Raw genomic sequence first — 9,687 nt, forward strand, 5'->3', positions numbered from 1 at the left:
ATTATTTTCTGCATGGAGATACTATATAAAAATATCCTGACTTTAAGCAAAGACAGACCTGGTTTCACATTCCAGTAGAACTACTTTTAAATTCAGATGGAGCTACTTTGTGTGTGATCCTGGTTATTGTTGGTGTTTTTCTTTCTTTTTTTTTTTTTTAAACTTTCTGAACCTTAGCTTCCACATCTGTAGCACATGCCTAAAAATATACATATCATAGGTCATTATGAAGATTTACTGTGGTCATATTAAATTGCTAGCCCATTTCTTAGTAATAATCTGTATTCAACTGCCCATTTTCATGACTTAGCCCATTCCTTAGAAAATCAGAAAGCAGTATGAAATCACAAGTTAAGTAAGCAGCATTTTCAAAAAATGCCATGTATATATACACATATATCACATGGGCTATTATAAAAGTAGAAGAGGGTCTTATGGTTCTATTATGGAAATATGTATTACACACAGAAATGTGGACAAGGCTAAATAAGAATCAAGTTATAATAAATAAGTAAATGTAGACCATTTTCATTCCATTCATCTACCCAGTATAGATCCATTCATCAATCATTCAAACCACATTTATTGGGAAGCTACCACATTTGAGATTACAACTAAATGGAGCACACTAATCTATAGATCCTGATGATAAAATGTGCCCCCAAAGGCTGTTATTTTGGTCAATTATATCCCTTTTCTGAATTTAACTCACATTTCTATTTACATTCTGTCTGTTACGCATCATGGTTGTTGCTCTCTGTCCCAGTCTGCTGCTGCCAATACTTGTGCTTTCAGTGCTTTTGGGGAATGATACCCAGAAAGCCACCTCAGCCCTCAGAACACTCAGGGACGGGCTAAATATAGGCGAGCCCTGACATACATCCCTGGTTGGCCACGAGACAGGTCAAAATGAACAACCGTATTTCCTTGAAAAGAAGGTATAGTTGTTTGCTCCAGTACTAGCAGCATGTACGAGGGTGCAGGCTCTCATCTGATGGCCATTGCGAAATGAGAATTGGGGGATGGCAGGTGGGCTGTTTGAAGTGCCACAACACTTTCTTCCCACAAAGCAGCCAGTTCTTTTGTCACCTAGTCTTTGCTTGGTTGGTGAGAGCTGTTGCCTGACTCTATAATTCTGTAAAAGTTGACTTTTGTTGTTATGCCAGCAGAGTAGTTGAGTCGTGAAGGGCCAAAGCCGTGGAGTTCTCTACTCCGCCATTTTTGATGATGCCTCATTCTCCTGAGTTTTCTTTTAAGCAGGATATGAGAAATAGCAAAGGAAGTTATAGGTCAGTCTTTCCTGTCTGGTCTTCACACTTAGAAGAAAGCAAATATACAACCATATAAACTGTTCCCATGTTGTCATTAAATTAACACTCCTGACCACATGGATTTACCCATTTATCTTCCTTCTTTTCAAAGAGAAAGGCTTTTTCTCTTTGGTGCAATGGGATAAAAGGTTACAGCTTTCCTGCCCTAAGCTCCGTTTTCTCTCTCTCAGTCTGGGCTGAATACACGGTGGGGGTAATTGCTCTCCCTTCTCTGAGTCTACATGGTGAATTCATTTTAATGGGACTGAGGTCTGTCTGTCTGTTTTCCTGATTACTGGAGCTTGGTGAGCATGGGCCATTATGTCCTTTAGATGATGGTCTCATCTCTTAGATGACCAGATAATTATATCGTCGGGTGATGTATTGAAACACCCTTCCACAGACAATGGAGACAATATTAAGAAAACCAGTTGTAATCACAGATTTAATTCCTTTTTATGAATTCAGTTTGTATAATACTGAAGCTAATATGTTGATTTCCCTTTTATGATTATTTGTGTGTGTGCGCGTGCGTTTTCCTCCATTAGAACCAGCAATATTAGTGGTTGAAAGGATATGATTAATGATCCGCCACAAATTATGTTTTGTCTGGAAAACAATGAAAAATAGAGCGGGACTTACATTTAGTAACTAGAGTGAACAGATTTATTTATACAGATCAAAGTGTGCCTATTGATGAAAAAGACATTAGGAAGCTCAAGCCTTTCTTTGACAGGATAAAGCCACTATTGCCATGGCTGCTTGCCATCATTCACCAGTATGATGTTTTTAGGCCTTTGTACCTAACAACTGAGTCACAGCTGTTGGCATTGGCCTCCTTAGGAGTGGCACACACTTAAATAGTCTATCCATAGACATTCATCCATAGTGATTGTCTATGTTGTATTGTGGTTTTCCACTTGGATTGTAGGCCAGAAGTTAAACTGCAGAAGGCAGTTAACTTGTATAGGAGATATAGATTAATAGTGTATGTTGTTAGGTTTAGCTATAAATTTGTAATGGTAAGCATTCATGGATGGAATTTGAGACTAACAGTCTCAAGTTCTGTCCTCTGTTATTTCAAACTCTATCTAGGACTAAGAGAGTTGTCTTGTCTAAGAGAGTATGAGTGTCTTTTTTCTGAAGGGATGTGGTGGAAGTTGTATGTCCTAAAGTCATTGATTGCCCACTCATATCTAGCTAGCTTATGATGGGTTTATAATATGTAGGTTTTGGCATGATTTTGAATTTAAAGGATTCGAAGAAATCAGAAAGGGAAAAATACAATGGCACAATATTTAAAGCTACAGATAGGCAATTAATAGGAGCAGTTGGGGAATTCACCCTTTACATTTTGAAAACCTTGTGAAGTATAGATAAAAAAATGGAGGCAGAATTGAGGGAGCATGTGAGAGCATTATTAATTGAGTTTCAAGGTAACACAGTTACTTCAGGAGGTGATGCTGGCCCAGAGACCCTGACTAAAAACCGTGCGGAAGTGGAATGTTGAGGGAAAACCTGGGATGCTGAGACATGACGGAGGACCTGGAGACCACATTCACACACAAAATCCAGGCTTCTGTGTAATCCGGGTCTGATATGTTTCCTCACTGGTGGCATACAAGGCAGGGGTGTATAATACATTTGAAAAAATGAGTAATTTTGGTAAATTCTAAACTCTTTGACTTCTAGGAAAGCATGCTACAGAAAACAACAGTCTGGATTATAAATAAAACGAAAAGAAAATGTAACCAAGCAAGCACCTAGATCCAATAAATATTAATAGCCCTACACTTAGTTAAAAAGAAAAGGGAGGGGCGCCTGGGTGGCGCAGTCGGTTAAGCGTCCGACTTCAGCCAGGTCACGATCTCGCGGTCCGTGAGTTCGAGCCCCACGTCAGGCTCTGGGCTGATGGCTCAGAGCCTGGAGCCTGTTTCTGATTCTGTGTCTCCCTCTCTCTCTGCCCCTCCCCCGTTCATGCTCTGTCTCTCTCTGTCCCAAAAATAAATAAACGTTGAAAAAAAAAAGGAGTGAATTATGAACTTTATGAAGTGAAGAAACTCAGCTGTGGGGTGCCTGGGTGGCTCAGGAGGTTAAGCATCTGACTTTGGCTCAGGTCATGATTTCACAGCTTGTGAGTTCAAGCCCGGCGTCAGGCTCTGTGCTGACAGCTCAGAGCTGGAGCCTGGTTCAGTTCTGTGTCTCCCTCTCTCTCTGCCCCTACCCTGCTCATGCCCTCTGTCTCTCATAAATGAATAAATGTTAAAAAAAAAAAAAAAAGAAAGAAAAGAAATTCAGCTGAGATTTCCAGAAAGCAATGTGGGTAGAACAGTAGAAGAATAGAACCCTGGAGGACTATGCATTTTGGACAGCAAAATATTTCTGCTGTCACTGAAGTTAGCAAAAGTTACTCATGGGAAAATTGAAAATGAGAAAATTGAAGATCTTAGGGAAACTTTCGGTTCTGGCGGGGGGAGTGGTTGGGGGAGAGGCATGCAGCAGAGATGTTTGTTATCACTAGAAACCCCCCTCCCCTACCTTTAGAAATCCTAAGAGAAGCTTGAGTTCGGGATTCTATGGCAAATATTTCTCCACCAGAAGGAAATGGGAGCATAATGACAAAACCATACCAAAGAAGCTTTGAGTTTTTAATATTGAGAATGAAGGGGCACCTGGGTGGCTCAGTCAGTTAAGTATCCGACTTTGGCTCAGGTCATGATCTCGCAGTTTGTGGGTTCGAGCCCCTCATCTAGCTCTGTGCTGACAGCTCAGAGCCTGGAGCCTGCTTCGGATTCTGTGTTTCCCCCTCTCTCTGCCCTTCCCACGCTCGTGTTCTGTCTCTCTCTGTCTCTCAATAATAAATAAATGTTAAAAAGTTAATTTAAATACTGAGAATGAAGAGGCAGGAAGTAACAAAAGCCAATGTCCATAGTACCAAAAAAAAAAAAAAAAAGTCTGTTCATGAGAGAGAAAGGAAGTGACTTCAAATAAAGGCCACATTTCATGCAGCATTGGAATATCCAAAAGATGGTTCCAAGGAGGAAGGTGAACAAAAAGATTTTTTGTATGTAGCATGGGGAAGATTCCACCCTAAAGAAGTTGACAAAGGGGTTTTCATTGTTAATTTCTAGTATTTTGTAAGACAGATGTGTTGGATGTTACTTTCTGTGAAATAAAGCAGGAAGCAAAAGCAGATTTTCCTGCAACTGTGTTAATCATACTATCATGATCAACCCACGTGATAGGTGATTTCTCACAATTATGTTTAGGTTCATTGATTTTTGATGATTGCAATACACTAAAATCCCAGTGAGGCTGAATGGAAGAAAATATTTCCTTCAAGATTTTCACTACACCTCTCTGTGTCTTAGAAACTTCTGAATCTCCCCCTCCCCCGTCTCTCTATTTTCTTTTTCTTTCATTTTTTTTGACAACTTTAAGCAATGTGAGTCTGGATTACACCACATATTAAAGTATGGGAGTTTTGTTTTTTTCCTGGAGTAATTGTACAGCCTGAGAATTTTCTTGCATATTTATAACTTTGTAAATTATAATAATCCTATATGCATTATCACTTTTTTGGCCTCTTTAAATAGCAACCATATTGAAAGTTCTAAATCAGCTCTACAAATATTAGGCCAAAAATAACCAAAAAAGCCCACTTATGCCCAGGTAACCTAATGATGGCTGAGATTGATCAGAATTAAGAAAGTAGGTTGGAGGGCACCTGGGTGGCTCAGTTTGGTTGAGTGTCCAGCTCTTGATTTAGCTCAGGTCATGATCTCACAGTTGTGGGATCGAGCCCTGCATCAGGCACTGGCAGTGAAGAGACTGCTTGAGAGTCTCTCTCCCCCTCTCTCTCCCCCACTCGCTCAGTTGTGCTCTCTCTCAAAATAAATATAAATAAATAAATAAATAAATGAATAAAAGTAGGTTGAAAATAAATATGGACATTAATTCATTTTGGTCTTATCCCACAAGGAGAATGCTCATTCTTATTGAACTTCACTGCCACCCTGAGCGTTTGATAATAGCAAGGGAGTACTATTGAACAAATTCTATCCAGTTTACATTTCTGATTTTTGTCATTACCTGATGTCTGGGGAGATGTATTGGACAGTTGAGCGGGGCGTAATCTAAAATAAATAATAGAATGGGAAATGAAGCACTGGCCCATAGGGCAGCTAGGCCATAAAGTTAATTTAATTGACATAACGTATCAGAGTCTTCTAGGCCAAAATTTGTCCTGTTTAACAGTGTTTTCTGGAAGATGTATGAAGGAATGATGGCTGGCTTTTGGGAGTGTTCTCATGAAAATGAGAGCAGGCTTGTATTAAATATTTCTGTACTCTTCCTCCAAGGGGACAACTTGAGGGTTAACAACAACCTGAACTTCTAAGTCTGATGGGTTAGAGAACCAAATACAGTCATTCTTAAAAAGAACCCTATCCTCTTTCTAATTCTGGGAGGGGTTTTCTGCTTTCAGAGAAAAATATGAGTTAGGTTGTTGGTTCCTTTTCCCATTTCACATAATGAGAAGCAGTTACACTGATCTTGTTCATAATGGAAACAGGGTTGCCTGGGTGGCTCAGTCAGTTAAGTGTCAGACTCTTGGTTTCGGCTCAGGTCATGACCTCACAGCTCATGAGTTTGAGCCCCACATCGGGCTCTGCGCTCACAGTGCAGAGCCTGCTTGATATTCTCTATCTCTCCCTCTCTCTCTGCCCCTCCCTCGTCCCTCTCTCTCTAAATTAATGAATTAATTAAAATATTGGAAACAAAGTCTGTGACTATAAAATAGTAATTATTTACTTCTCTTTTTAGGGTAAGCTGCCTACACGATAAAAATACCCTGTCCCCTCCTTCTCTGACTTCTATGTAATATGCATACTTGGTGCAGAATGGATTTCCAGACCCATGTCAGGAGATGTATCTCTAACGGATGTACTATTCAGGATAGATGAGGATCAGGTATCAATTCTGGCAACTGATTAGGTTAGAGTCTACTGGGAGACTCTGTCCCCAGCTGGTACTTGGGGTATGGGGTGTTACGATATGATGGATTAAAACCCAGTTGTAGTCACATATCCAAGAGCCTTTTCAGGAACAAAGCAGGTAATCAATCCCTATGTGTTTGACATTTTTGTGTGCTTTTCAAATCTTCCTAACTGGTGGTACGAACAAACGTGTGGTTACGTACAAATGTAAAACTTTGCTTCTATCTTCCACTGTCCTTTAAATTTCAGTCAATGTGAACAACTTTCCCATCCCACAATGAAATTTGAGGCAAACTACATAGATATTCTGTTTATTTTTATGCATCTGGCACTTCTATGGTTACTTTCGCCCACTGAATAATTACAAACTAAAATTGAGTATTAGTTTAGCACTGCATGTTCAAGAGTACATACATTTTATCCATTTTTTTTTCTCAGCCATCACTTTCATGCCTTTCACCAGTGACTAAACTGGCTTTTAACACCACATCTATGCTACTTACATGATGCTTTTAGGTTTAAACATGTGGAACCCAGAATTCTTCAACTTTGTAAGTGGGTTAGATTAACCTGCAGAGGAAAGGTTAAGAGTCAGCCACGGTGCAATCACTACGGGTACAGCACGAAAGTCCCGTGTTCCTGATAGACCTAGCAGTAGACTTGAACGTACTGAGCGTCAGAGCGACACGTCAGCTTCACTCCAAATCCAAGCATTTCGGAACCACCTTATAAATATTGCCATTTTGGCATGGCACCATAATTATTATTTACTTATATTTTGTAAATGACGCTATGTTTTATCTACATAAATTGCTCTATAACAGAAATTGTGTCTTAGTACCGTAGTGAAGAATAAGTTGTTGAGTTTTGTTTTGTGTTTGCATTTTGCAGCTTTTGCCTGTCCAGCAATGAGACGGAATATACCTGGTGCCATAGAAATCGGAGATTTCTTTCTTAGCTGTCAAGGATCTGGATAATTGGGGCGCCTGGATTGGATTTCTAATTTGGAGCTCTTTGCTCACAGGCGGATTTCCTTTGGGGCAGTGGCAACAGCGATGGCCAGTGTCTGGGAGCAGCAGTGGCAAAGCTGCCTGCGGGGAGAGTTGAAGTCCAAGCAGGGGGCGGTGTGGTGTACCCTGTGGTTGGTGGTTTAACAGCTGCCGCATCAGAAGCAGAATCCTCCTGGAACTCATTCTCTGGTATGGCTGTGCCCATCATTTTGTCTGACTGGCCTACCTGTGTTCCTTTCATTTTTTCTGAGGTAATTTTCTCAAAATCTTAATCATTCGCTGATTTTCCCAATTATTTTTGGTAAAATATCTTTCTACATCAATCAACCACAGTACATTTTTGTTGCGGACAACTAAAAGGCTTGAATGGTAGATGGGCAATACGGAATAACAAAGATAAATGCAGCAAAAGCAACCATTGTGTGTTCATTTATATGCACCTGAAAGCCTTTGGTAGTACTTTGGTGGTCCACACACATGTGACTCTTTGCAGAAACTCATCCTCAATATTTTCAAAAAGGAATTTTAAAATGAAAGCTACTTTTATTAGAAATAGAGATAGAGGGGAGCCTGGGTGGCTCAGTTGGTTAAGCGTCCAACTTTGGCTCAGGTCATGATCTCAAGGTTCATGAGTTCGAGCCCTGCGTCGGGCACTGTGCTGACATCTCAGAGCCTGGAGCCTGCTTCAGATTTTGTGTCTTCCTCTCTCTCTCTCTGCCCTTCCCCTGCTCATGCCCTGTCTCTCTCTCAAAAATAAACATCAAAAAATTAAAACAAACGAGAGATAGAAGAGGATTGGAGAGGAGAGAGGAAGATTGTCTGACAACTAAAAGCACAAATACAAGAAAGTTAAGATTTCATGAAAACTTAATCTAAAAGATTGGAGTCTTTTGGCTAAGATAAAATAGGTCTTATGGGTTCTGAGATCTAAAAAATAAATGTACTCAAAATTATTGGATAGTCACATGCATTTTGAGAACGGTAGTCCTGTGCATCTGTCTATAGCCATCTACTTGGATGGGTAAGGGTGTAAAGACCGAAGATGGGACGTAAATATGAACACATGTGGGCTTCCTGAAACCACGAGAGAATAGCAGGTGCTTTTTCCTCACACATTCTGAGTCCTTCATTTATTGCTTCTCTCTGATATTTCATCATATTGTTTTCAACTTCTTTTCTCCATCATCTATAAAGGTCATAGACACAATAGTCATGCGTAGTTTTGTTTGTGTTGGTGTTTATAATAACACCACAGAGTGTTTCTTTTTCACATCAGGAGAAAGGTAAGCAAAGGATTTTATATGAAAAACAAAAGACATGATGATAGCTACTCATAATTATGCCTACACATTTAATTTACTTCATCATTTTTCTTTGTTGGTTCTTTTTGGTCCTTTTATTTCTCTTAAATACTAGTTTGAATCATATAAAATTGTTCTTCTGGGGGGGTGCAAAAGTGTTTTACATCGAATATTGACACTTCCATTGACAGTGATTCAACTTGAAACCGTACGCGAAGGGGCAGCCTAATAATTCTGAATGTTTGGAAAATCTGCTAGCATGAATTCTGATGTTAGTTAGAGGAATAAGTTTTGAGCCAGTGGTTTTGGAGAATACTACACTTGAGGAATAGTTGCCGATAAGAAACTCGAGGATTATTTGGATGGAGAAGTTGAAAGTAATTATTATGGCAATAATACATGGACTGAAAATTTTTCTGTTATCTGAAATTGTGGGCAAGGCCCAACGGAGGAAAAATATCCTCACGTTTTCAGAAAACAACCAACCAGATGCTAGGATTTTTCATATGGCATTTACTATGCCATGTCTGATATGAATCTCCTGTCTGTATACATACAAGACGAGAGTAGGAGAGATAATTGAATGATTATCTTTGTGGTGAAAGGTTCTGTGATGGAAAGGAAACTAAGAAGAATGTTTTCCCTTCTTAAAGCTAAGCAAGAGAAAGTACTCCAACAAAAGTTGGAGGAGGTACCTGATAGATAAGTGGGTTGGCATTTTTTTCCCTGACTTGAGCATCTAATTAGGCATTCTATGTGTTTAGGATTTTTTGTGTGTTACTGAGCAAACACAGGAGAATTGGAGAGAGGTTGACTGAAAGAAGGAGCAATGGTGTTTGTGATATTTCATACTTGGGCTTGTCAGGAATTTGTGAAATTTCTGGGGACGCCTGGGTGGCTCAGTTGGTTAAGCATCTGACTTTAGCTCAGGTCATAATCTCACAGTTCCTGAGTTCGAGCTCTGCATCAGACTCTGTGCTGACGACTCATAGCCTGGAGCCTGCTTCAGATTCTCTGTCTCTCTCTCTCTCTGCCCCTCCCCTGTCCATGCTTTGCCTCTCTCTGTCTG

This window comes from Acinonyx jubatus, chromosome D4 (genome assembly GCF_027475565.1).
Source record: "Acinonyx jubatus isolate Ajub_Pintada_27869175 chromosome D4, VMU_Ajub_asm_v1.0, whole genome shotgun sequence".
Classification (NCBI taxonomy): domain Eukaryota; kingdom Metazoa; phylum Chordata; class Mammalia; order Carnivora; family Felidae; genus Acinonyx; species Acinonyx jubatus.